Here is a 25,008-nt window from a genome sequence, read left to right on the forward strand (position 1 = left end):
TTATTGCTAAAGGTTTATAAATCACAGGTTCGGCCCCAGCTGCAGTATTCGGCCCACTTCTGTAGTCTAAACTTTAATGTATGAAGCCCAGAAAGACTGATAAAGAGAGAAAGAGACTTAAAAAGAGGAGACACGAGATGGTGGGAGATAAAAGATGAGAAATGGAATCACAGAATGATACAGCACAACAAGAGGCCATTCAGCCCATCGTGCCTGTGCCGGCTCTTTGAAAGAGCGATCCAATTAGTCCCCCTCCCCTGCTCTTTCCACATAGCCCTGTGATGTTCTCCCTTCATGTATCTGTCCAATTCCCATTCGAGAGTTATTACTGAATCTGCTTCCACCACCCTGTCAGGCAGTGCGTTCCATTTCACAACAACTCGCCGCGTAAAGAAAAACATCACCATATAAAATGAAAGGGAGCGAGTGACTATCTCCCGGCTTCAGAGAGCAGAGGGAGCTCAGTGACCGATCCACACTCACCACCAGTCATTTCCAGAATGGATACTCTGAACAACAGGCTCATTTGCAAATGTCACCGCAATGTGTGGCTCTGCACCGACTCCCTGGCCAGATATAGGTCTCTTGTCAGATGTTTCCACCAGATTGCAGCCCTGGGTTTATTTGCTGCTCAGAAATGAGATGTGCGGTTTGGAGCCGGCAGCACAGAAACAGGAAGTTGTGTTGGCTGAGACTGAAATAGCGTTAATTTGATGTTATCACCATGAACAGGCTTCCGGTCTGTGAGGGCGGCCTCACCCTGACAGCACCAAGACCCACAGCACAGATTGCCCTTCATCTCAACATTGCATTCACCTCCATATTTTAAAGATTAAAACCCAAGGACTTATTTGTGGTTTAACACGTTCACTAACGAGCGAGATGGACTGAATGTGATTACTGGGATAAAAGTGGGGAGATAAAAATGAATTTACCCCAAACAGTGCTATTGGAAAATAGAAGGTTTTAGGTAATTTAGATGCTCTCTGAGAGATAGAGAGGGAGAGATAGGCGAGAGGTAAAGTGCGTTAGGTGTTCTCTGAGGCAAAGGCCGCTACATCTTTTAAGGGACAAAATAAAAACAGGAAACACTTTAAATCTCAGCTGGTCAGGCAGCATCTGTGGAGAGAGAAACAGAGTTAACGGTTCAGAGAGAGGAGAGAGGTTGTGTGAGTTCGGTGATATCTGAGAGAGAAAGACAGAGAGGAGATTTGTTAAGTCTGAGGCAGAGAGGAGAGAGGTTATGCACATGAGGCACTCTTTGAGACAAAGGCCGCTACATGTTTTAAGGATCAAAACAAAAACAGAAAATACTGGAAATCTCAGTGGGTCAGGCAGGAGAGAGAAACAGAGTTAACGTTTCAGGTCGATGACCCTTCATCAGAACATCTTTCAAGGGGACGGTGGAACAATTGTCTGAAGCAAGTATGATACCAAGCTATGCAGAAAGAGCGGACCAGCATAATTAGATTTGGGTTATTCCAGTACAGGTCCAGTACGGATGCGGTGGGCCAAATGGCCTATTTCTGCGCAGTGAGCTTCTAAGATTCTATGGTACAATATGAGGAAGGGAAAGGACTTATTTGGACATCCCGATTAAGACCTCTCGCTCACCCAGCGCAAAATAATTTATTTCACTGCCCCGTGAATAACTGGACTTTCGCTTTTGTTAATTACCAACACTTTAACACCATTTTTTGTGTTGGAGCACATAGATGTGCTTGTGGGTCACACTAATGTGTGTGTGTGGAACACGTTGATGTGTGTATGGAGCACATTGATATGTGTGTGGAGCACGTTGATATGTGTATGTGGAGCACATTGATGTGTGTGTGGATACATTGTTGTGTGTGTGTGGAAAATATTGATGTGTGTGTATGAAACAGATTGATGTGTGAGTGGAGCAGATTGATGCGTGTGTGGAGCACATTGATATGTGTGTGTGGAGCACATTGATGTTTGTGTATGGAACACATTGATGTGTGTGTGGAACACATTGATGTGTGCAAGGAACATTGATGTGTGTGTGGATCATGCTGATGTGTGTGGAACACATTGATGTCTTGTTGCTGCCCATGTGCTGATACTTCTCCTTCTTCGGCGTGGAAATGCATCATCTGAACATCATTCAAAAGAAAATGCATCAATAAGAAAGAAAGACTTGCATTTACACAGCTCCTTTCACCACCTGAGCACGTCCCAAAGCGCTTTACCGCCAATGACATTCCTTGAAGTGTAGTCACTGTTGTAATGTAGGAAACATGGCAGCCAAATTGAGTGCAGCAAGCTCCCACAAACTGCAAGTGATCAATGAGCAGATAATCGATTTTCTCTGTGTAGTTAGTTGAGTGGAAGTTATTGAACCGGACACTGGGGAGAAATCACCTGCTCTTCTGCACAATCATGCCATGGGACCTTTTAAGTAGATCTGAGGGGGCAGATGGGGCCTCGGGTTAACTTCTCAACCCAAAGATGGCAACTCCGACAGTGCTGCACTTCCTCATGCACCAGGAGTGATGTGCCTGGACTTTGCGCTCAAGGAGTTTATCCCAAAACTATCTTAGACCGAGGGAAAAGTGAGATACACCGAGCCTCGGCTGACACAAACAGAAGTTGTCTTGTGCAGTGCAATGAATACATGCCCCCGGGTAATATAAATAGAAACCGCGTCTAGTGTAATATAAACAGAGACAGGGATAGTGTAATATAAACAGGGATAATGTATAGTGTAATATAAACAGAGACAGGGTCTAGTGTAATATAAACAGAGACAGGGTCTTGTGGAATATAAACAGGGACAAGGTCTTGTGTAATATAAACAGGGACAAGGTCTAGTGTAATATAAACAGTGACAGGGTCCAGTATAATATAAACAGAGACAGCTTGTAGTGTAAAATAAACAGAGACAGGGTCAAGTGTAATGTAAACAGAGACAGAGTCTCGTGTAATATAAACAGAGACAGGGTCCAGTATAATATAAACAGAGACAGGTTGTAGTGTAATATAAACATTGACAGTGTGTAGTGTAATATAAACAGAGACAGGGTCGAGTGTAATATAAACAAAGACAGGGTCTTGTGGAATATAAACAGAGACAGGGTCTCGTGTATTATAAACAGAGACAGGGTCTAGTGTAATATACACAGAGCCAGAATCTAGTGTAATATGAACAGAGACAAAGTCTAGTGTAATATAAACAGAGACGGAATCTCGTGTAATATTATCAGAGACTGTGTCTAGTGTAATATAAACAGAGACAGGGCCCAGGTTAATATAAACAGAGACAGGGTCTAGTGTAATTTAAACAGAGACATGGTCCAGTGTAATATAAACAGAGCAGGGTCTAGTGTAATATAAACAGAGACAGGGCCCCATCTAATATAAACAGAGACAGCATCTAGTGTAATTTAAACAGTGACAGGGCTTAATACAATATAAACAGAGACAGTGCCTGGAATAGCAGAAACTGAGACATGGTCTTGCGCAGTAATAGCTGTGCCCTCTGTTTAATGGCCCTGCTGCACGTGGAAACATTTTCACAAAATCACAGGGCCCGAATTTGTTGGACTTTGCCAGCTGCCACCGCGTTTTCTCCGCACTCTCCCTGTATTTTGGGTCCTCTCCTCTCCGAGCGATTTTGGTGAGGTCGCAACACCGACAAAAGACTTCCTGCCCGCTCCCTTCCGAGATTGGTCCAGCCAGTCCTCCGCTCTGGCAGCAGAAGAGACTGCCGCATGTAGGCAGTTCTTACCTGAATGGTAAGTATAGAGACTTGCAAGAAAAGGTTCGTGCACTTGTTTTCTTCATTTCTTTTGTCGCCATTTTGTTGGTCCTCTGAAGGTTTTGTAATAGTTTCCATTTCATTTGTTGAAATGTTTTTATCCCGTTACCCACTCCGTGGGCTGGACTCTATCCACGGCGTTACTTTGCCAAGGATCGCATTTACCAGCCAGGATCCGAACCACGGCCCGCAGCTGCCTAGAATCGGTGTGTAAGGCCAATTTTTATCCACTGGGCATTTTTTTTCCTATTTTCCACCAAACTTTCACCCTGCACCGTGAGGATCTTAGCAGTCCTTTCAACGATACATGGGCGGAATTTAAGTTTGACCAAACTCGGGCCCATAGATTAGTACAGCACGGACAGTGGCAATTCAGCCCATAGAGTCTGAGCCGGCTCTTCTCAAGAGCAATTAGATTAGTTTCACTCCCCCACTCTTTCCCTATATCCCTGAATTTTTCTCCTTCAGGTATTTATACAATTTCATTTTGAAAGTTAGTCTTGAATCTGTATCTACTACCCTAGCAGGCAGTACACTCCAAATCCTAACCAGTGGTTGCATAAATAAGTTTGTCCACATATCGCCTCTGGTTCTGTTGTCAATCACCTTACATCTGAAACAGTTTCTATTTATTTACTCTATCTAAGCCCTTGATGATTTTAAACACGTCTATCAAATCTCCTCTTACTTCTCTCCTCTAAGGAGTAGAATCCCATCTTCTCCTGTCTCTCCACAATGACTGAACTCCTTCATGCCTGGTACTCAACTCGTGAATCACCTCTTAACCTTCTCTGCTCCAAAGAGAACACCCACAGCTTATCCAGCTTCAGAATATATGAACGCCCGGTGAAGGAATTGGGTGCAGAAAATTCCAGCTGAGGAATCCTCATCGATGGAAGCAGAAACACTGCAAAGAGAAAAATAGGAATCACTTGGGCTGAGAGAATGATGGAGGGAGGGAGGAATGGAGCAAGGGAGGGGTGGATTGATGGAGGGAGGGAGGGATGGGTGCAGGTAAGGAGCAATTGATGGAGGGAGTGATGGATGTATGGAGGGTGGGAGCGATGAATAGAGGGAGGGATGGAAAGATGGGTGGAGGGTGGGAGGGATAGTGGGAGGGAGTGATGGACTATCTCCCAATTAACCTGATCAAAATTCTCCATGATTTTGAACACTTCTATTAAGTGGCCCAAACCTGCTCGGCTCTAGGGCGAACAGTCCCAGCTTCCAGCTGCTCTAATGGAGTAGCTCACAGAGGGTAAAACTCAGGTTCCGTGAGTCCTTCTGCCTGGGACACTTCGAGATGTTCCTTGCGGAATTGCCGACACTTTTTTATGGACCCGGTGTAAATCCCAGTGTGGGAATGACATCCCAGGCAAGAAAACAGAACTGGCCTCTGATAATAAATGGATCAGTGTAATTCTGGTCTCAGGCCCTCAACTTCAGACACGATGAGCTGAATGGAAATTTTTAAAAATACAAGCTGTGATATGTTCAAGCCTCGGCTCAGTGTGATCGCTCTCGGCTCTGACTCAGAAGGTCACAGATACTAAACCCACTCCAGAGACCTGAGCACTCAAAATCTATGCCGACATGCGCAGTGCAAGTACTGAGGTCGTGCTGCACGGTCATATGTGCCATATTTCGGGGCAGACATTAAACTGAGGCCCATATTCCAACTCAGTTGGATTTAAAGGACTGATGGCACTCTGTTAAAGAGCAGAGGAGTTATCCATGGTTTCAAGGTCAAATATGTAACCCTCAACCAACTTCTGAAAAATTGATTATCTGATCATTATTTCATTGCTTTTTCTGGTCTCTTGCTGTGCACAAATTGGCTGCCCCATTTCCTACCTTGCAACAGTTACCACACTTCCAAAGTAATTAATTGGCTGTAAAGTACTTTGTGACAACATGGAGTCTTGATAGGCGATATATAAGTGCAAGCTGTTGCTAAATTTCAACATTTGAAAATACAATTTGCATTATGTGAAAAGTTCAGATATTAAAGTGATTGTAGGACACTCCTCTGGTCACTGGTTTAACTTGTTTAGTTTCAAAAGGTTAAATCTTCCATTAAATGGATATCTAGTGTAATAGCAGCCTGTTCGTAGATAATCCCAGCAGCAGAATATTCAGAACTGAATTATTCATTTTAATATTATTCCCTTTGATAAAAATCACATCTGTTCTAATTGAACAAAACTGAAGCCAACTTCATTGTTCGACATATTTATATTAATATTGTATTAACTGTCAATATTCTTAAAATAATTGCTTGTTGTGAGTTGAAACTAATCAATAACTGACTCTGTTGATCTGATTCTGCTGCCATGATCACTTCATGGGAACCAGTGAGTCGTTTATGTAAATAATCACAGCAATAGAAGTCCCAGATTAGAGTATTAAGCGACGGAAACACAATAAATGTGTCCCCACCAACACAGCACAGAAATAAAGATAGAGAGAAATGCAAATCTCTCAACAGATTCCAGCAACAATTGTTTTTGGGTACATTTTACTAAATTATAGGAGAATAAAGTAAAGATGATACCCACGGACAAAATGGAGAAAGATTCTAATCACCGTACACAGCAACATTCCAAATATGACAGTGGAGATTTCCTGTATCCTCTCCCTCTCCTATTTCCACTTTCCATCTTGTCTCTCAAGAATAGATATTTGGCCTTCCTGCACAACTAGATGTAAACATCTAACAAATGTTTTCCTTAAGCCCCAATGATATGCCTCGGAACAAATTAATTCGGTTGCACAGAGGGAGCATTAATCCAAAATATGACACGTGTATTAAATTATCTGGGATTGTTTGATGGAACAGTGTAGATGGATCTTTACACTGTATCTAACACGTGCTATACCTGCCCTGTGTGTGTTTGATGGGATCGTGTAGAGGGAGCTTTACTCTGTTTCTAACCCCGTGCTATACCTGCCCTGGGTGTGTTTGATGGGACCGTGTCGAGGAAGCTTTACTCTGTTTCTAACACCGTGCTGTACCTTCCCTTGGTGTGTTTGATGGGACTGTGTGGAGGAAGCTTCACTCTGTTTCCAACCCGTGCTGCACCGGCGCTGGGAATGTTTGATGGGACGGTGTAGAGGGAGAATTACTCTGTATCTGACATATGCTGTACTGCGCTGGGAGTTACTGTGTTCAGTGCAGTAATAGCTGAGACAGGGTGCAGTGTAATGTAAACACTGACATGGTGAATTATAATAAAAGCAGATACAGGGTCTAGTTTAATAGAAACAGAGGTATGGTTTCGTGCAGTAATAATGGTGACAGGGTCTAGACTAATATAAACAGAGACACGGTCTAGTTTAATAATGTGAAAGGATGGGGCCAGTGTAATATAAATAGTGTCCTTGTCTAGTTTAATATAAACAGATTCAGGGTATTGTGTAATAGAAACAAAGGCATGGCACATTCCAGCAATATCTGAGACAGAGCCTAGAATAATATTAGTAGCTCTACTGCAATAATAACTGAGGTAGAGCCTTGTGCTGTAATTACTGATACAGTGACATTTTAATTGGTTCCTGGCATGTGGGTGTGGCTGCCGCTGACTAGGCTAACATTGATTGTCTATCCCTAATTGGCCTTGAGAAGCTGGTCATGTGCTGCTACCTTGAACCGCTGCTGTCCGTGTGGTGAAGGGACCCCCACAGTGTGAGGGAGTGGGTTCCATGAATTATACCCAGCGACTATGAAGGGACGGTAATACATTTGCTAGTCAGGATGTTGTGTGATTTGGAGGGGAACTTTGAGGTGGTGGTGTTCCCACGAGGCTGCTGCCCTTGTCCTTGTAGGTTGAAGAAACCGTAGGTTTGGAAAGTGCTGTCGAAGAAGTCTTGGCGAGTTGTTGCAATATATCGTGTAGCTAGTAATCCCTGCAGACATGGTGCGCCGGTGGTGGAGGGAATGAATATTTAACATGGTGAATGGGGTAATATAAACTGGAGCAGGGTCGAGGGTAGTAATAACTGAGACAGGCTCTGATATATTACAGAATCATAGAATAGCTACAGCACAGAAGAGGGTCATTAGGCCCATGTAGCCCGTGCCGCTCTCTGCGAGAGTATTTCAGCTTGTCCACACGCCACCCTTTCCCGTAGCCCTGTGAATTTTCTTCCTGCAGGTACTTATCCAATTCTCTTTGCAATGCCATGATTGACTCTTCCTCCAGCATCCTTTCAGGCAGTGCATTCCAGATCCTAACCGCTCGCTGTTATAAACGTTTTCCTTATGTCGCCTTTGGCTCTGCTGCCAATCACCTTAAATCTGTGGTCCTCTGTTCTCGACCCTTCCGCCAATGGGAACAGTTTCTCGCAATCTATTCTGTCTCGACACTTTATTTTTCTTAACACCTTTATCAAATCTCATCTCAATCTTTTCTATTCTGCAGAGAACAACCCCAGCTTCCCAAGACTACCACGTAACCGAAGTCCTTTATTCCTGGACCCACACTTGTAAATCTTTTATGAACCCTCTCTAAGGCCTTCACATCTTTCCTAAAATGGGGTGCCCAGAATTGGACCCAATACTCCAGTTGAGGCTGAACCAGTGTTTTAAAAATGGTCATCATAACTTCCTTTCCGTTGTATTCTATGCCTCTAATTATGAAGCCCAGGGTCCCGTATGCTTTTTAGCCACTTTTTCAGCCGCCTCTGCCATATTCAATGAGTTGTGCACGTATACCCCCAGTTCACAGCGTTCATGCACCCTTTAGAATCGTATCCTTTAGTTTATTTTGCCTTCTTCGTTCTTCTTACCAACATTTATCACTTCACAATTTTCTGCGTTTCATTTGCCACGTGTCCACCCATTCCACCAGCATGTTAATGCCCTCTTGCATTCATCATTATCCTCCTCACTGTTCACTATGCTTTCAAGTTTGATGCCATCTGTAAATTTTGAAATTGTGCCCGTACACCCAAGTCTAAGTAATGAATATGAATCATGAAAAACAGTGTTCCTAATGACAACCGCTGCAGAACCCCCCAGTATACCTTCCTCCAATCCAAAAAAAACCCACTACTCTCTGATTCCTGTCACTCTGCCAATTTCATACCCATGCTGCCACTGTCCGTTTTATTCTATGGGCTTCAACTTTGCTGCAAAGGATATTTTCAAGACACTTTTTCAAACGCCTTTTGGAAGTCCACCACATCAACCATATAAACTGAGACTGGGTCTAGTGCAGTAAAAACTGCGACAGGGTCTGGTGTAATGAGAGAAACAATAATTGCAGATTTATTAACTGCATGACAGGTACAGGTGCAGTTTCATGTTATCCATCACTTGCACCAATAATCATACACTCGAGGTGTATAACAGGGCATTCTGTCTGGCGGTGAGCTGATCACTGGACAAAAAAGCGCAGAGACTGGTGGTGGGCTGCTCATCATCCTCGGTGTGAATTAATCCCCTTTCTCAATGAATACTGCGGTCAGACATGGTCACCTTGGTAACGGACTGGTCAGTGTGACATCTCTTTCTAAAGCAGAGCACGCAAGACAATGTGTTATCTATAAATATTAAAGGTATTAAACGACCTGCAATTAGCTGTCGAATAACATTTAAAGGAGAAAAAGTAATGGTTGAAGCTAATCATTTAATTTGTGGATAGCACTTGCACATATTATAAATGATGTGTTTTATACACACAAACTTGTACACACACACACATACATAGACACACACACACACACACACACACACACATGCACACCTACACACACACACATCATAGGCAGTCCCTCGGAATCGAGGAAGACTTGCATTCACTTTAAAAATGAGACCTTAGGTGGCTTAACAGTCCAATACGAGAACCACAGTCCCTGTCACTGGTGGGACAGAGAGCCGTTGAGGGAAAGGGGCGAGGTGGTGTGGGACAGGTTTGCCGCAAGTTCTTTCCGCTGCCTGCGCTTGCTTTCTGCATGCTCTCAGCGATAAGACTCGAGGTGCTCGGCACCTTCCCGCAATGCACTTCCTCCAAATAGGGCAGTCTTTTGTCTTTGGCCCTGCTGTATGCCTCAGAGACATGGACCATGTCGAGTAGAACCCTCAAGTCGCTGGAGAAATACCACCAACGATGTCTCCGCAAGATCCTGCAAATCTCTTGGGAGGACAGACGCACCAATGTTAGCGTCCTCGACCAGGCCAACATCGCCATCATTGCAGCACTGACCACACTTGATCAGCTCCGTTGGGAAGGCCACACTGTTCGCATGCCAGACACTAGACTCCCAAAGCATGCACTCTACTCGGAACTCACGGCAAACGAGCGAAAGGTGGGCACTGGAAACGTTATAAGGACACCCTCAACGCCTCTCTGATAAAGTACACACACACAGACACATGTAGCGAACACTTTGTGTGTGCTATTTTCAGTTGTTCGTCTTAACCAAACGAGCGATAAAATTTTTGTGGACATTAGGAACCTGAAGCCGCCCATCCGGTGGTGCTGTGAGGTCACGGTTCCAGGCTCCAGCTGACACAACCAGTGGGTCACGTGACAGCTCCAGAGAAAATATTGCAGGAAAAACAATTCTTATCATTAATTAACTGAGAGAAATTGGCACAGCACGCCACAACTGTGAATTAGTAACCTTTAACACACAGTGTGCCACTAAGTAGTGCAAAGTGCAGTGCACTATTGCACACATTCAGTCTTGTCCCTCAATACCAGTCCATCTCTGGGAGATTGTTACAAGATTCGCTCCATCCTTTCGGGACAAATATTAACGACATGGCACCAGGTCAATTCGACATTGCACACAACCTTTGATAGCTGTTAAGGAATCGAAACATATGTTCCAACCAAAAAAGTATTGCATCATCCTACCCATACATATGTATATCTTTATTTACATTAATATCTCTCCAGCTTCTATATATCTTCTGTCTTGTTTTGGCATTCTCGTGTCCTGGCATGCGAACTATGTGGGTTGCCCAGCGGAGCTGATCAAGTGTGGTCAGTTCTTCACTGTTGGGGATGTCGGCCTGGTAGAGGTCGTTACAAGGACACGCTCAAAGCCTCCCTGATAAAGTGCAACATCCCCACTGACACCTGGGAGTCCCAGGCCAAAAACCATCCGAAGTGGAGAAAGTGCATCCGGGAGGGTGCTGAGCTACTCGAGTCTCATCGCCGAGAGCATGCAGAAATCAAGTGCAGGCAGTGGAAAGAGCGCATGGCAAACAAGTCCCATCCATCCCTTCCTTCAACGACTATCTGTCCCACCTGTGACAGAGACTGTAATTCCTGTATTTGACTGTTCAGCCGCCTAAGAACTAATTTTAAGAGTGGAAGCAAGTCTTCCTTAATTCCGAGCAACTGCCTTTAATGATGATCTTCTGTCTAGCTAACAGACGCATAGTCAAGTGCCGAAATAACTGAGACAGGGTCTGCTGTGCAATAAATTGAGATATAGAGCCTGGAGTCGGTGTTTATCCCAAAAATATCTGAGACCGAGACGAAAGTGAGACTTACTGAGCATCGTCTCACACAAGCAGACATTGTCCTGTGAAGCGCAATGGATACATGGCCCAGTGTAACATAAAGGGACACAGGGCCTAGTGTAACATAAAAGGATACAGGGCCTCGTGAATTATAAAGAGACAGGTTATAGTGCTTATTAAACAGAGACAGAGCCCAGTGTAATTTAAGCAGACAGGAGTAGTGTAATATAAACTGAGACAGGATGCAGTGTAATTTAAACAGAGACTGGGTCTCGTGTAATATAAACAGAGACCGGGCCTAGTGTAATCTAAACAGAGGCAGTATGTAGTGTAACTTAAAAAAGACAGGGTCTAGTGTAATATAAACATGGAGAAGGCGTAGTGTATTAAAATCAGAGACATTGCCTAGTGTAATATAAACTTAAGAACACAAGAACATAAGAAATAGGAGCATCAGTAGGCCACCTGACCCCTCGAGCCTGCTCCGCCATTCAATAAGATCATGGCTGATCAGATCATTGACTCAGCTCCACTTCCTGCCCCCCATAACCCTTTATTCCCTTATCGCACAAAGATCTGTCTATCACCACCTTAAATATAATCAATAACCTAGCCTCCACAGCTCACTGTGACAGAAAATGTTATAGATTTGAAACCCACTGAGAGAAGAACTTCCTCCTCATCTCAGTTTTAAATAGGCGGCACCTCATTATGAGACTATGTCCCCTTGTTTTATGTTGCCCTGTGAGTGGAAATATCCTCTCTGCATCCACCCGGCCAATCCCCCTCAGTATCTTATACGTTTCGATAAGATCACCTCTCATTCTTCTGAATTCCAATGAATAGAGGCCCAACCTACTCAACCTTTCCTCATAAGTCAAACCCCTCATCCCCGATATCAACCGAGTGAACATTCTCTGAACAGCCTCCAAAGCAAGTATATCGTTTCGTAAATATGGAAACCAAAACTGCACGCAGTATTCCAGGTGTGGCAACACCAATACCTTAAAAAGCTGTAGAAAGACGTCCCTACTTTTATACTCCATCCCCTTTGCAATAAAGGCCAAGATACTATTGGCCTTCCTGATCACTTGCTGTACCTGCATAGTATCCTTTTGCCTTTCATGCACAAGTACTTCCCGGTCCCGTAGTCCTGCAACAATTTGCAATCTTTCTCCTTTTAAATAATAACTTGCTCTTTGTTTTTTTCTGCCAAAGTGCATGACCTCGCACTTTCCAACATTATACACCATCTGCCAAATTTTTGACCACTAACTTAGCCTGCCTGTAACCTTTTGCAGATTTCTCGTGTCCTCCTCACACATTGCTTTTCCTCCCATCTTTGTATCATCAACAAACTTGACATCGTTACACTCAGTCCCTTCTTCCAAATCGTTTATTTAGATTGTATACTGATCACTGCGGCACCACACTAGTTACTGGTTGCTAACCAGAGAATGAACCATTCATCCCGACTCTCTGTTTTCTGTTAGTTAGCCAATCCGCTACACATGCTAATATATTACCCCCAACCCCGTGAGCTTTTATCTTGTGCAGTAACCTTTTACGTGGCACCTTGTCAAATGTCTTCTGGAAGTCCAAATGCACCGCATCCACTCGTTCCCCTTTATCCACCCTGTTCGTTACATCCTCAAAGAACTCCAGCAAATTTATCAAACATGACTTCCCCTTCATAAATCCATGCTGACTCTGCCTGACCGAAATTTGCTTTTCCAAATGTCCTGCTACTGCTTCTTTAATAATGAGCTCCAACATTTTCCCAACCACAGATGTTAGGCTAACAGGTCTATAGTTTCCTGCTTTTTGTCTGCTTCCTTTTTTAAATAGTGGCGTTACATTTGCAGTTTTGCAATCTGCAGGGACGTCCTCAGACTCCGGGCAATTTTGGTAAATTACAAGCAATGCATCCACAATCCCTGCCGCTACTTTTCTGAAGACTCCAAGCTGACAATCATCAGGTGCAGGGGAATTATCTGCCTTTAGTCCCAATATCCTACTGATTACCACCTCCTTAGTGATTGTGATGGTCACTCATAGATTTGAAGGTGGCAATTCAGCCCATAGAGTCTGTGCCGGCTCTTTCGAAGAACAATCCAGTTAGTATCACTCCCCCACTCTTTCACTATATCACTGCATTTTTTTCTCCTTCAAGTATTTACACAATTTACTTTTGAAGAATACTATTCAATCTATTTCTACCACCCTTTCAGGCAGTACACTCGAAATCCTAACAGGTGGTCGCATAAAGAAGTTTGCCCACATATCGTCTTTGGTTCTTTTGACAATCACCTCACAGCTGCAACAACTTTTATTATTTATTATATCTTAACTCTTGATGATTTTAAACAGGTCTTTCAAATCTGCTCTCAGACTTCTCTCCTCTAAGGAGGAGAATCGCATCTTTTCCAATCTCTCCACATTAACTGACGTCCCTCATCCCTGGTAACATTCGATTAAAGATGCCCTTAACCTTGTCCACTACAAGGAGAACAATCACATCTGCTCCTGTCTCTCCACATTAACTGAAGTCCTTCATTCCCGCTGCTATTCTACTGAAATATAGAAACATAGAAACATAGAAAATAGGTGCAGGAGTAGGCCATTCGGTCCTTCTAGCCTGCACCGCCATTCAATGAGTTCATGGCTGAACATGCAACTTCAGTACTCCATTCCTGCTTTCTCGCCATACCCCTTGATCCCCCTAGTAGTAAGGACTTTATCTAACTCCTTTTTGAATATATTTAGTGAATTGGCCTCAACAACTTTCTGTGGGAGAGAATTCCACTGGTTCAACACTCTCTGGGTGATGACGTTTCTCCTCATCTCGGTCCTAAATGGCTTACCCCTTATCCTTAGACTGTGACCCCTGGTTCTGTACTTCCCAACATTGGGAACATTCTTCCTGCATCTAACCTGTCTGAACCCATCAGAATTTTAAACGTTTCTATGAGGTCCCCTCTCATTCTTCTGAACTCCAGTGAATACAAGCCCAGTTGATCCTGTCTTTCTTGATAGGTCAGTCCCGCCATCCCGGGAATCAGTCTGGTGAACCTTCGCTGCACTCCCTCAATAGCAAGAATGTCCTTCCTCAAGATAGGAGACCGAAACTGTACACAATACTCCAGGTGTGGCCTCACCAATGCCCTATACAACTGTAGCAACACCTCCCTGCCCCTGTACTCAAATCCCCTCGCTATGAAGGCCAACATGCCATTTGCTTTCTTAACCGCCTGCTGTACCTGCATGCCAACCTTCAATGACTGATGTACCATGACACCCAGGTCTCGTTGCACCTCCCCTTTTCCTAATCTGTCACCATTCAGATAATAGTCTGTCTCTCTGTTTTTACCACCAAAGTGGATAACCTCACATTTACCCACATTATACTTCATCTGCCATGCATTTGCCCACTCACCTAACCTATCCAAGTCACTCTGCAGCCTCATAGCATCCTCCCCGCAGCTCACACTGCTACCTAACTTAAAGTCATCCGCAAATTTGGATATACTACCTTTAATCCCCTCGTCTAAATCATTAATGTACAGAGTAAACAGCTGAGGCCCCAGCACAGAACCTTGCGGTACCACACTAGTCACTGCCTGCCTTTCTGAAAAGTACCCATTTACTCCGACTCTTTGCTTCCTGTCTAACAACCAGTTCTCAATCCATGTCAGCACACTACCCCTATCCCATGTGCTGTAACTTTGCACATTAATCTCTTGTGTGGGACCTTGTCGAAAGCCTTCTGAAAGTCCAATTATACCGCATCAACTGGTTCTCCCTTGACCACTCGACTGGAAACATCCTCAAAAAATTCCAGAAGATTTGTCAAGCATCATTTCCCTTTCACAAATCCATGCTGACGTGGACCTATCCTGTCACATCTTTCCAGATGCGCTGCTATGACATCCTTAATAATTGATTCTATCATTTTACCCACTACTAAGGTCAGGCTGACCGGTCTATAATTCCCTGTTTTCTCTCTCCCTCCTTTTTTAAAAAGTGGGGTTACATTGGCTACCCTCCACTCGATAGGAACTGATCCAGAATCAATGGAATGTTGGAAAATGACTGTCAATGCCTCCGCTATTTCCAAGGCCACATCCGTAAGTACTCTGGGATGCAGTCCATTAGGCCCTGGGGATTTATCGGCCTTCAATCCCATCAATTTCCCCAACATAATTTCCCGACTAATAAGAATTTCCCTCTGTTCCTCCTCCTTACTAGACCCTCTGACCCCTTTTATATCCGGAAGGTTGTTTGTGTCCTCCTTAGTAAATACCGAACCAAAGTACCTGTTCCATTGGTCTGCCGTTTCTTTGTTCCCCGTTATGACTTTCCCTGATTCTGACTGCAGCGTTGTCATTACTAACCTTTTTCTCTTTACATATCTATATAAACTTTTGCAATCCGTCTTAATGTTCCCTGCAAGCTTCTTCTCGTACTCCATTTTCCCTGCCCTCATCAAACCCTTTGTCCTCCTCTGCTGAGTTCTAAATTTATCCCAGTCCCCGCGTTCGCTGCTATTTCTGGCAAATCTGTATGCCACTTCCTTGGCTTTAATACTATCCCTGATTTCCCTTGATAGCCACGGTTGAGCCACCTCCCCTTTTTTATTTTTATGCCAGATAGGAATGTACAATTGTTGCAGTTCATCCATGCGGTCTCTAAATGTCTGCCATTGCCCATCCACAGTCAACCCCTTAAGTATCATTCGCCAATCTATCCTAGCCAATTCACGCCTCATACCTTCAAAGTTACCCTTCTTTAAGTTCTGGACCATGGTCTCTGAATTAACTGTTTCATTCTCCATCCTAATGCAGATTTATAAGAACATAAGAATTAGAAACAGGAGTAGGCCATCTAGCCCCTCGAGCCTGCTCCGCCATTCAATAAGATGATAGCTGATCTGGTCGTGGACTCAGCTCCACTTACCCGCCCTCTCCCCGCAACCCTTAATTCCCTTATTGCTTAAAAATCTATCTATCTTTGACTTGAAAACATTCAATGAGCCAGCCTCAACTGCTTCCTTGGGCAGAGAATTCCACAGATTCACCACCCTCTGGTAGAAGAAATTCTTTCTCTACTCGGTTTTAATTTGGCTCCTCCGTATTTTGAGGCTGTGCCCCCTAGTTCTAGTCTCCCCCACCAATGGAAACAACCTCTCTGTCTCTATCTTGTCTATCCCTTTCATGATTTTAAATATTTCTATAAGATCACTCCTCATCCTTCTGAACTCCAAGGAGTAAAGACACCAGTCTACTCAATCTATCATCATAAGGTAACCCCCTCATTTCTCGAATCAGCCTAGTGAATCGTCTCTGTACCCCTTCCAAAGCTAGTATATCCTTCCTTAAGTAAGGTGACCAAAACTGCACGCAGTACTCCAGGTGCGGCCTTACCAATACCTTATACAATTGCAGCAACACCTCCCTGTTTTTGTACTCCATCCCTTTCGCAATGAAGGCCAACATTCCATTTGCCTTCCTGATTACATGCTGCACCTGCAAACTAACCTTTTGGGATTCATGCACAAGGACCCACAGGTCCCTCTGCACCACAGCATGTTGTAATTTCTCCCCATTCAAATAATATTCCCTTGTCCTGTTTTTTTTACCAAGGTGGATGACCTCACACTTTCCGACATTGTATTCCATCTGCCAAACGTTTAGCGCATTCGCTTATCCTATCCAAATCTCCTTGCAGCCTCTCTGAGTCCTCGAAACAACCCGCTTTGCCACTAATCTTAGTGTCATCTGCAAATTTTGTTGCACTACACTCTGTCCCCTCTTCTAGGTCATCTATGTATATTGTAAACATTTGTGGTCCCAGTACTGATCCCTGTGGCACACCACTAACCACTGATTTCCAACCGGAAAAGGACCCATTTATCCCGACTCTCTGCTTTCTGTTCGCCAGCCAATTCTCTATCCATGCTAATACATTTCCTCTGACTCCGCGTATCTTTATCTTCTGCAGTAACCTTTTGTGTGGCACCTTATCGAATGCCTTTTGGAAATCTAAATACACCACATCCATCGGTACACCTCTATCCACCATGCTCGTTATATCCTCAAAGAATTCCAGTAATTTAGTTAAACATGATTTCCCTTTCATGAATCCATGCTGCGTCTGCTTGATTGCACTATTCCTATCTCGATGTCCCGCTATTTCTTCCTTAATGATAGTTTCAAGCATTTTCCCCACTACAGATGTTAAACTAACAGGCCTATAGTTACCTGCCTATTGCCTGCCCCCTTTTTTAAACAAAGGCGTTACATTAGCTGCTCTCCAATCCGCTGGTACCTCCCCAGAGTACAGAAAATTTTGGTAGATTATAACAAATGCACCTGCTATAACTTCCGCCATCTCTTTTAATACCCTGGGAGGCATTTCATCAGGACCAGGGGACTTGTATACCTTCAGTCCCATTAGTCTGTCCAGCACTACCTCCCTAGTGATAGTGATTATCTCATGGACCTCCCTTCCCTCATTCCAATGACCAGCAATTTTTGGCATGATTTTTGTGTCTTCCACTGTGAAGGCGGACGCAAAATAATTGTTTAAGGTCTCAGCCATTTCCACATTTCCTATTATTAAATCCCCCTTTTCATCTTCTAAGGGACCAACATTTACTTTAGTCACTCTTTTCCGTTTTATATATCTGTAAAAGATTTTACTATCTGTTTTTTTGTTTTGCGCAAGTTTACCTTCGTAATCTATCTTTCCTTTCTTTATTGCTTTTTTAGTCATTCTTTGCTGTTGCTTAAAAGTTTCCCAATCCTCTAGTTTCCCACTAACCTTGGCCACCTTTTACGCATTGGTCTTTGATTTGATATTTTCCTTTATTTCCTTGGTTATCCACGGCTGATATTCTCTTCTCTTGCCGCCCTTCTTTTTCACTGGAATATATTTTTGTTGCACATTATGAAAGAGCTCCTTAAAAGTCCTCCACTGTTCCTCAATTGTGACACCGTTTAGTCCTTGTTTCCAGTCTACTTTAGCCAACTCTGCCCTCATCCCACTGTAGTCTCCTTTGTTTAAGCATAGTACGCTCATTTCTGACACAACTTCCTCATCCTCAATCTGTATTACAAATTCAACCATATTGTGATCACTCATTCCGAGAGGATCTTTTACGAGGAGATCGTTTATTTTTCCTGTCTCGTTTCACAGGACCAGATCCAAAATGGCTTGCTCCCTTGTAGGCTCTGTTGCATACTGTTCTAAGAAACAATCCCGTATGCATTCTATGAATTCCTCGTCCAGGCTACCCCCTGCGATTTGATTTGACCAATCGATATGTAGGTTAAAATCCCCCATAACTACTGCCGTTCCTTTTTCACATGCCTCCATTATTCCCTTGATTATTGCCCGCCCCACCATGAAGTTATTATTTGGGGGCCTATAAACTGCGCCAACCAGTGACTTTTCCCCGTTACTATCTCTAATCTCCACCCACAATGATTCAACATTTTGTTCATTGGAGCCAATATCATCCCTCACAACTGCCCTGATATCATCCTTTATTAACAGAGCTACCCCACCTCCTTTCCCTTCTTGCCTATCTTTCTGAATCGTCAGATACCCCTGTATGTTTAATTCCCACTCTTGGCCATCTTGCAACCATGTTTCTGTAATGGCCACAAAATCATACCCATTTGTAATGATTTGTGCCGTCAACTCATTTACTTTATTTCTAATGCTGCGTGCATTTAGGTAGAGTGTTTTCATCGTAGTTTTTAAAACATGATTTTTACTTTTTACCCCTGCTGCTGCCCTTTTATATTCAGTGGCCCTTTTTGTTTCTTGCCTTTGGTTTTTCTGCCCTCCACTTTTACTAATCTCTTTCCTGTCTTTTGTTTTTGTCTCCTTTTTGTTTCCCTCTGTCTCCCTGTATTGGTTCCCATCCCCCTGCCATATTAGTTTAACTCCTCACCAACAGCACGAGTAAACACTCCCCCTACGACATTCGTTCCGCTCCTGCCCAAATGCAGACCGTCCGGTTTGTACTGGTCCCACCTCCCCCAGAACCTGTTCCAATGCCCCACGAATTTGAATCCCTCCCTGCTGCACCACTGCTCAAGCCACGTATTCATCTGTGCTATTCGGCGATTCCTACTCTGACTAGCACGTGGCACTGGTAGCAATCCCGAGATTACTACTTTTGAGGTATTACTTTTTAATTTAACTCCTAGCTCCTTAAATTCGTCTCGGAGGACATTATCCTTTTTTTTACCTATGTCGTTTGTACCAATGTGCACCACGGCAACTGGCTGTTCTACCTCCCTTTTCAGGATGTCCTGCACTCGCTGGGAGACATCCTTGACCCTTGCACCAGGGAGGCAACATACCATCCTGGAGTCTCGGTTGCGGCCGCAGAAACGCCTATCTATTCCCCTTATGATTGAATCCCCTATCATTATCGCTCTCCCACTCTTTTTTATGCCCTCCTGTACAACAGAGCCAGCCACGGTGCCCTGAACTTGGCTGCTGTTGCTCTTCCCTAATGAGTCATCTCCCTCAACAGCACTCAAAACAGTGTATCTGTTTTGCAGGGGGATGACCAGATGGGACCCCTGCACTACCTTCTTTGTACTACTCTTCCTGCTGGTCTTCCATTCCCTAGCTGGCTGTGGATCCTTCTCATGCGGTAAGACCAACCCTCTACACATGCCACTTATGTCATTCTCAGCATCGTGGATGCTCCAGAGTGAATCCACCCTCAGCTCCAATTCCGCAACGCAGTCCGTCAGGAGATGGAGGCGGATACACTTCTTACACACATAGTCGTTAGGGACACCGGAAGCGTCCCTGAGTTTCCACATGGCACAGGAGGAGCATATCACGTGACCGATCTCTCCTGCCATGCCTTAACCCTTAGATACGCTTAAATTGGTAATAACAATGTTACAGTTTACTTACTGATATAAAAATAAAAAGAAAAGCTACTCACCAATCACCAGCCAATCACTTACCCCATTGGCTGTGACGTCACCTTTTGATTCCTTTCTACTTCTTTTTTCCTTGCTCTTCCGCTGTAGCTGCACTGGTACGCTTTTTATAGGCCGCTCCGACACTGCTCCCACCTCTCGCCAACTGCCGCTGACTCTCGAGCTCCCACTGGGCCTTTATAGGCCGCTCTGACACTGCTCCCACTTCTCGCCAACTGCCGCTGACTCTCGAGCTCCCAATTCCAACACATTATGATCACTCTTCCCCAAGGGGCCTCGCACAACCAGATTGCTAATTAATCCTCTCTCATTACACAACACCCAGTCTAAGATGGCCTCCCCCCTAGTTGGTTCCTCGACATATTGGTCTAGAAAACCATCCCTTATGCACTCCAGGAAATCCTCCTCCACCGTCTTGCTTCCAGTTTGGTTAGCCCAATCTATGTGCATATTAAAGTCACCCATTTCCTCTTAACCTTCTCTACTCCAAGGAAAACAACGCCAGCTTCTCCAGTCTCTCCACATAATCTTTATCCCCCATCCCTGATGCGTTTCCAGTAAATCTCTTCTGTACCCTCTCGAAAGTCCTTCCTAAAGTGTCGTGCCCAGAATTGGACACAATCCTCCAGCTGGGGCCGAACTCGTGGTTCCAGTCTTTCATCCTTGGTACCAATCTGGTAAATCTCCCCTCACTCTTCTCTGCTGTAAGAAGAACAGCCCCATATTCTACAAGATGTCCGTGTAACGAGTGTTTGCGTCCTGCATTCCAGTACACACAATGGCATCGAGCTCCAGGCAGGAACTGGCCCGTCCTCAATAGCGAAAAACGGCAGGAAAAAAGAGCAGCTGAAAGTCGACGATGACTTAAAACAATTTTTCAAAAATTGTTAACCTTATTTTTTAATTTAAAAGCAGAAAAAATATCCTCACTTCCCCAGCTAGAAATTCAACCCAGTGCCAGTTCGCAGCCAACTCCCTCTCCGGAAAGGTCACCATTTTATTTCTTGTCAGTTTTTTTAGATGGAGGTGGGAGCGTTAAATATATATATTTGCCATCGCTCTCTCTCTTATTTGTTAATATATATCAAAGCCCGGTGAAGGAATTGGGTGCAGAAAATTCCAGCTGAGGAATCCTCATCGATGGAACCAGAAACACTGCAATAGGATAAATAAGAATCAGTTGGGCTGAGGGAGGGATGGAGGGACGAAGGAGTGAATCAAGGGAGGGGTGGAGTGATGGAGGTGTGTAGGGGTGGACGGAGGAAGGGATGGGTGCAGGGAGGGAGTGATTGATGGAGGGAGGGATTGAGGGAGGGAGGAATGGTGCAAGGTAGCGTTGGAGTGAAAGATGGGTGGAATGTGGACGGAGTGAGGGAGCTGTGGGTCCAGAGAGGGAGCGATTGATGGAGGGAGGGGGGAGGGTGGGATGAAGGGAAGGAGGGATGAAGGGAGGGAGGGAAGGAGAGGCCGGTGGAGGGAGGAAGGGATTGTGGGAGGGACTGATGTAATAACTCCCAATTTACCCGATCAAAACTTTTCATATCCTTGAGCACCTATAACCTGCTCGGCTCTAAGGAGAACAATCCCAGCTTCCAGCTGCTCTGATGTTGCAGCTCACACAGTGTAAAACTCAAGTTCCGTGAGTCCTTCTGCCTCAGGCACTTCCAGATATTCCCTGCGGAATCACTGACACTTTTTTATGGAGCCAGTGCAAATCCCTGTGAGGGAATTACATCCCAGGCAAGATAAGAGAACTCACCCTGATAATAAACGGATCGGTGTAAGACTGGGTTCAGGCCCTGCACTTCAAAGATGATGAGCTGAATGGCAACATTTTAAAATACAAGCTGTGATATGTTCAAGCCTCGCTCAGTGGAATCGCTCTCGCCCCTGACTCAGAAGGTCACAGATACTAAACTTCACTCCAGCGACCAGAGCTCATAAGCTGTGCCGACATGCCCGATGCTAGTACTGAGCGAATGCTGCATGGTCAGATGTGCCGTCTTTCGGGGCAGACATTAAACTGAGTCCCCATCTTCCCGCCCAGTTTGATATAAAGGACTCTTGGCACTATTGGAAAGAGCAGAGGAGTTCTCCACGGTTTCCAGCGCTAAAATTTATCACTCAACCAACATCTGAAAAATAGATTATCTGATCATTATTTCATTGCTGTTTGTGGGATCTTGCTGTGCAGAAATTGGCTGCCACATTTCCTACATTACAATAACGACCACACTTCCAAAAAAATTTAATTGGCTGTAAAGCAGTTTGGGACAACATGAGTTCATGAAAGTCGCTGTATAAACGCAAGGTGTTTCTAAATGTCAACATTTGAAAATACAAGTTGCGATATGTGAAAAGCTCTGATATTACTGCAATTATAGGACACTCCTCTGGGCATTGGTTTAACTTATTTAGTTTCAATTGGTTAAATCTTCCAATAAATCGAGATCCAGTGGAATAGCAGCCTGTTCAGAGATGTTCCACTGATTTCGGCAGCAGAACATTCAGAACTGAATTATTTATTTCAAAATGTATTCTCTTTGATATAAATCACATCTGTTCTAATTGAACAAAACTGAAGCCAACGTCACAGTTCGAGATATGTATATATCTGTGTGCCAAATGTCAATATTATTTAAAAAAGCCCTTGTTGTGAGATGAAATGAATCAGTAATTGACTCTGTTTATCTGATTTTTCTGCCATGAACACTTCAGTGAGGCGTTTATGTAAATAAACACAGAAATAGAAGTCCCAGATTAGAGCATTGAGCGACAGAAACATAATAAATGTGTCCCCACCAACATGGCACAGAAATAAAGATAGAGAGAAATGAAAATATCTCAACAGATTCCAGCAACAATTGTTTTTTGTTACATTTCTCTAAATTATAGGAAAATAAATAAAGTTGATACCCACGGTCAGAATTGGGATAGATTCTAGTCACCGTATAAAGTGACATCACAAATGTGACAGTGGAGATTTCCTGTATCCTCTCCCTCTCCTGTTTCCACTTTCCACCTTCTCTCTGGAGAATGGATAATTGGCCTTCCCCCCACAACTAGATGTCAACATTTAACAAACGTTTTCCTTGAGGCCTACTGAAATGCTTCGAACCAAGTTGATTATAGTGCGCAGAGAGAGCTTTAATCCAAAATGTGACATGTGTATAAAATGATCTGAGAGTTTTTGATGGGACAATGTAGAGGGATCTATACACTGTATCCAACCCGTGCTGGACCAGCCCTTGGCGTGTTAGATGGGACTGTGTAGATAGAGCTTTAATCTGTATCTCATCCAAGCAGTACCTGCCCTAGGAGTGTTTGCTGGAACGGTGCAGAGGGAGCATTACTCTGTATCTGACACATGCTGTACCTGCCCTGTGAGTTACAGAGTTTAGTGCAGTAATAAATGAGGCAAGGTCTAGTTTAATATAAACAGAGGCATGGGCTAGTTTTTTATCATGGAAGAATGGGACTAGTTTAAAAAAACAGTGTCTTTGTTTCGTTTACTATAAGCAGAGACATGGTCCTGAGTAATACGAACAAAGGCATGGCATATTCCAGTAATATCTGAGACATGGCATAGTACAATATTAGTACTTCTAGTGCAGTAATAACTGAGGTAGAACCTACTGCAGTAATTACTGATACAGGGACAATGTTTTATTTATGCCTGGCATGTGGGTGTCGCTGGCAAGGCCAAGATTTAATGTGTAACCCTAATTGGATTTGAAAAGCAGGTGTTGAGCTGCGACCTTGAACCGCTTGCAGTCCGTGGGGTGAAGGTACTCCCGCAGTGTTAGGGAGGGGGTTCCACGAATTTGACCCAGCAATTATGAATGGGCCGTAATAAACTTCCAAGTCAGGATGGTGAGTGATTTGGAGGGGTACCTGGAGGTGATGGTGTTCCCACGAGCCCGCTGCCCTTATCCTTCTCGGTGGAAGAGGTCGTAGGTTTGGAAAGTGCTGTCGAAGATGTCTTGGCGAGTTGCTGCAATGCATCTTGTAGATAATACTCACTGCAGACAAGGTCCGCCGATGGTTGAGGTATTGAATTTTTAATGGATGTCGTGATATAAACAGGAACAGGGTCTAGTATAGTAATAACTGAGACAGGCCCTGGTGTATTATACAATTGTAGAATGGTCATAGCACATAAAAGTGCCATTCGGCCCATTTAGCCCGTGCCTCTCTCTGCAAGAGTATTTCAGCTCGTCCACTCCCCCGTCCTTTCCCGTAGCCCTGTGAATTTTCTTCCTTCACGTATTTATCCAATTCCCTTTGCAATGCCATGATTGACTCTACCTCCACCACCCTGTCAGGCAGTGCATTCAACATCCTAACCGCTCGCTGCTTAAAACCATTTTCCTCACATCGCCTTTGGTGCTCCTGACAATCACCTTACATCTATGTCCTCTGTTCTCGACTCTTACGTCAATGGGAACAGTTTCTCGGCAGCTACTCTGTCTAGAGCCCTTATGATTCTGAATACCTCTCTCAAATCTCATCTCAACCTTCTCTGCTCTGGGGAGAACAATCCCAGCTTCTCTTGCCTAGCCACATAACTGAAGTACCTTATCCCTGGAAACACACGTAAGTCTTTTCTGCACCCTTTCTAAGGCCTTCACATACTTCCTAAAGTGCGGTGCGCAGAATTGGAAACAATACTCAGTTGAGGACTAACCAGTGTTTTATACAGGTTGATCATTGCTTTTGTATTCTATGCCACTATTAATGAAGCCCAGGATTATGTATGCTTTTTAACCCACTTT

Source organism: Pristiophorus japonicus, chromosome 23, assembly GCF_044704955.1.
Source record: "Pristiophorus japonicus isolate sPriJap1 chromosome 23, sPriJap1.hap1, whole genome shotgun sequence".
NCBI classification, from domain to species: domain Eukaryota; kingdom Metazoa; phylum Chordata; class Chondrichthyes; family Pristiophoridae; genus Pristiophorus; species Pristiophorus japonicus.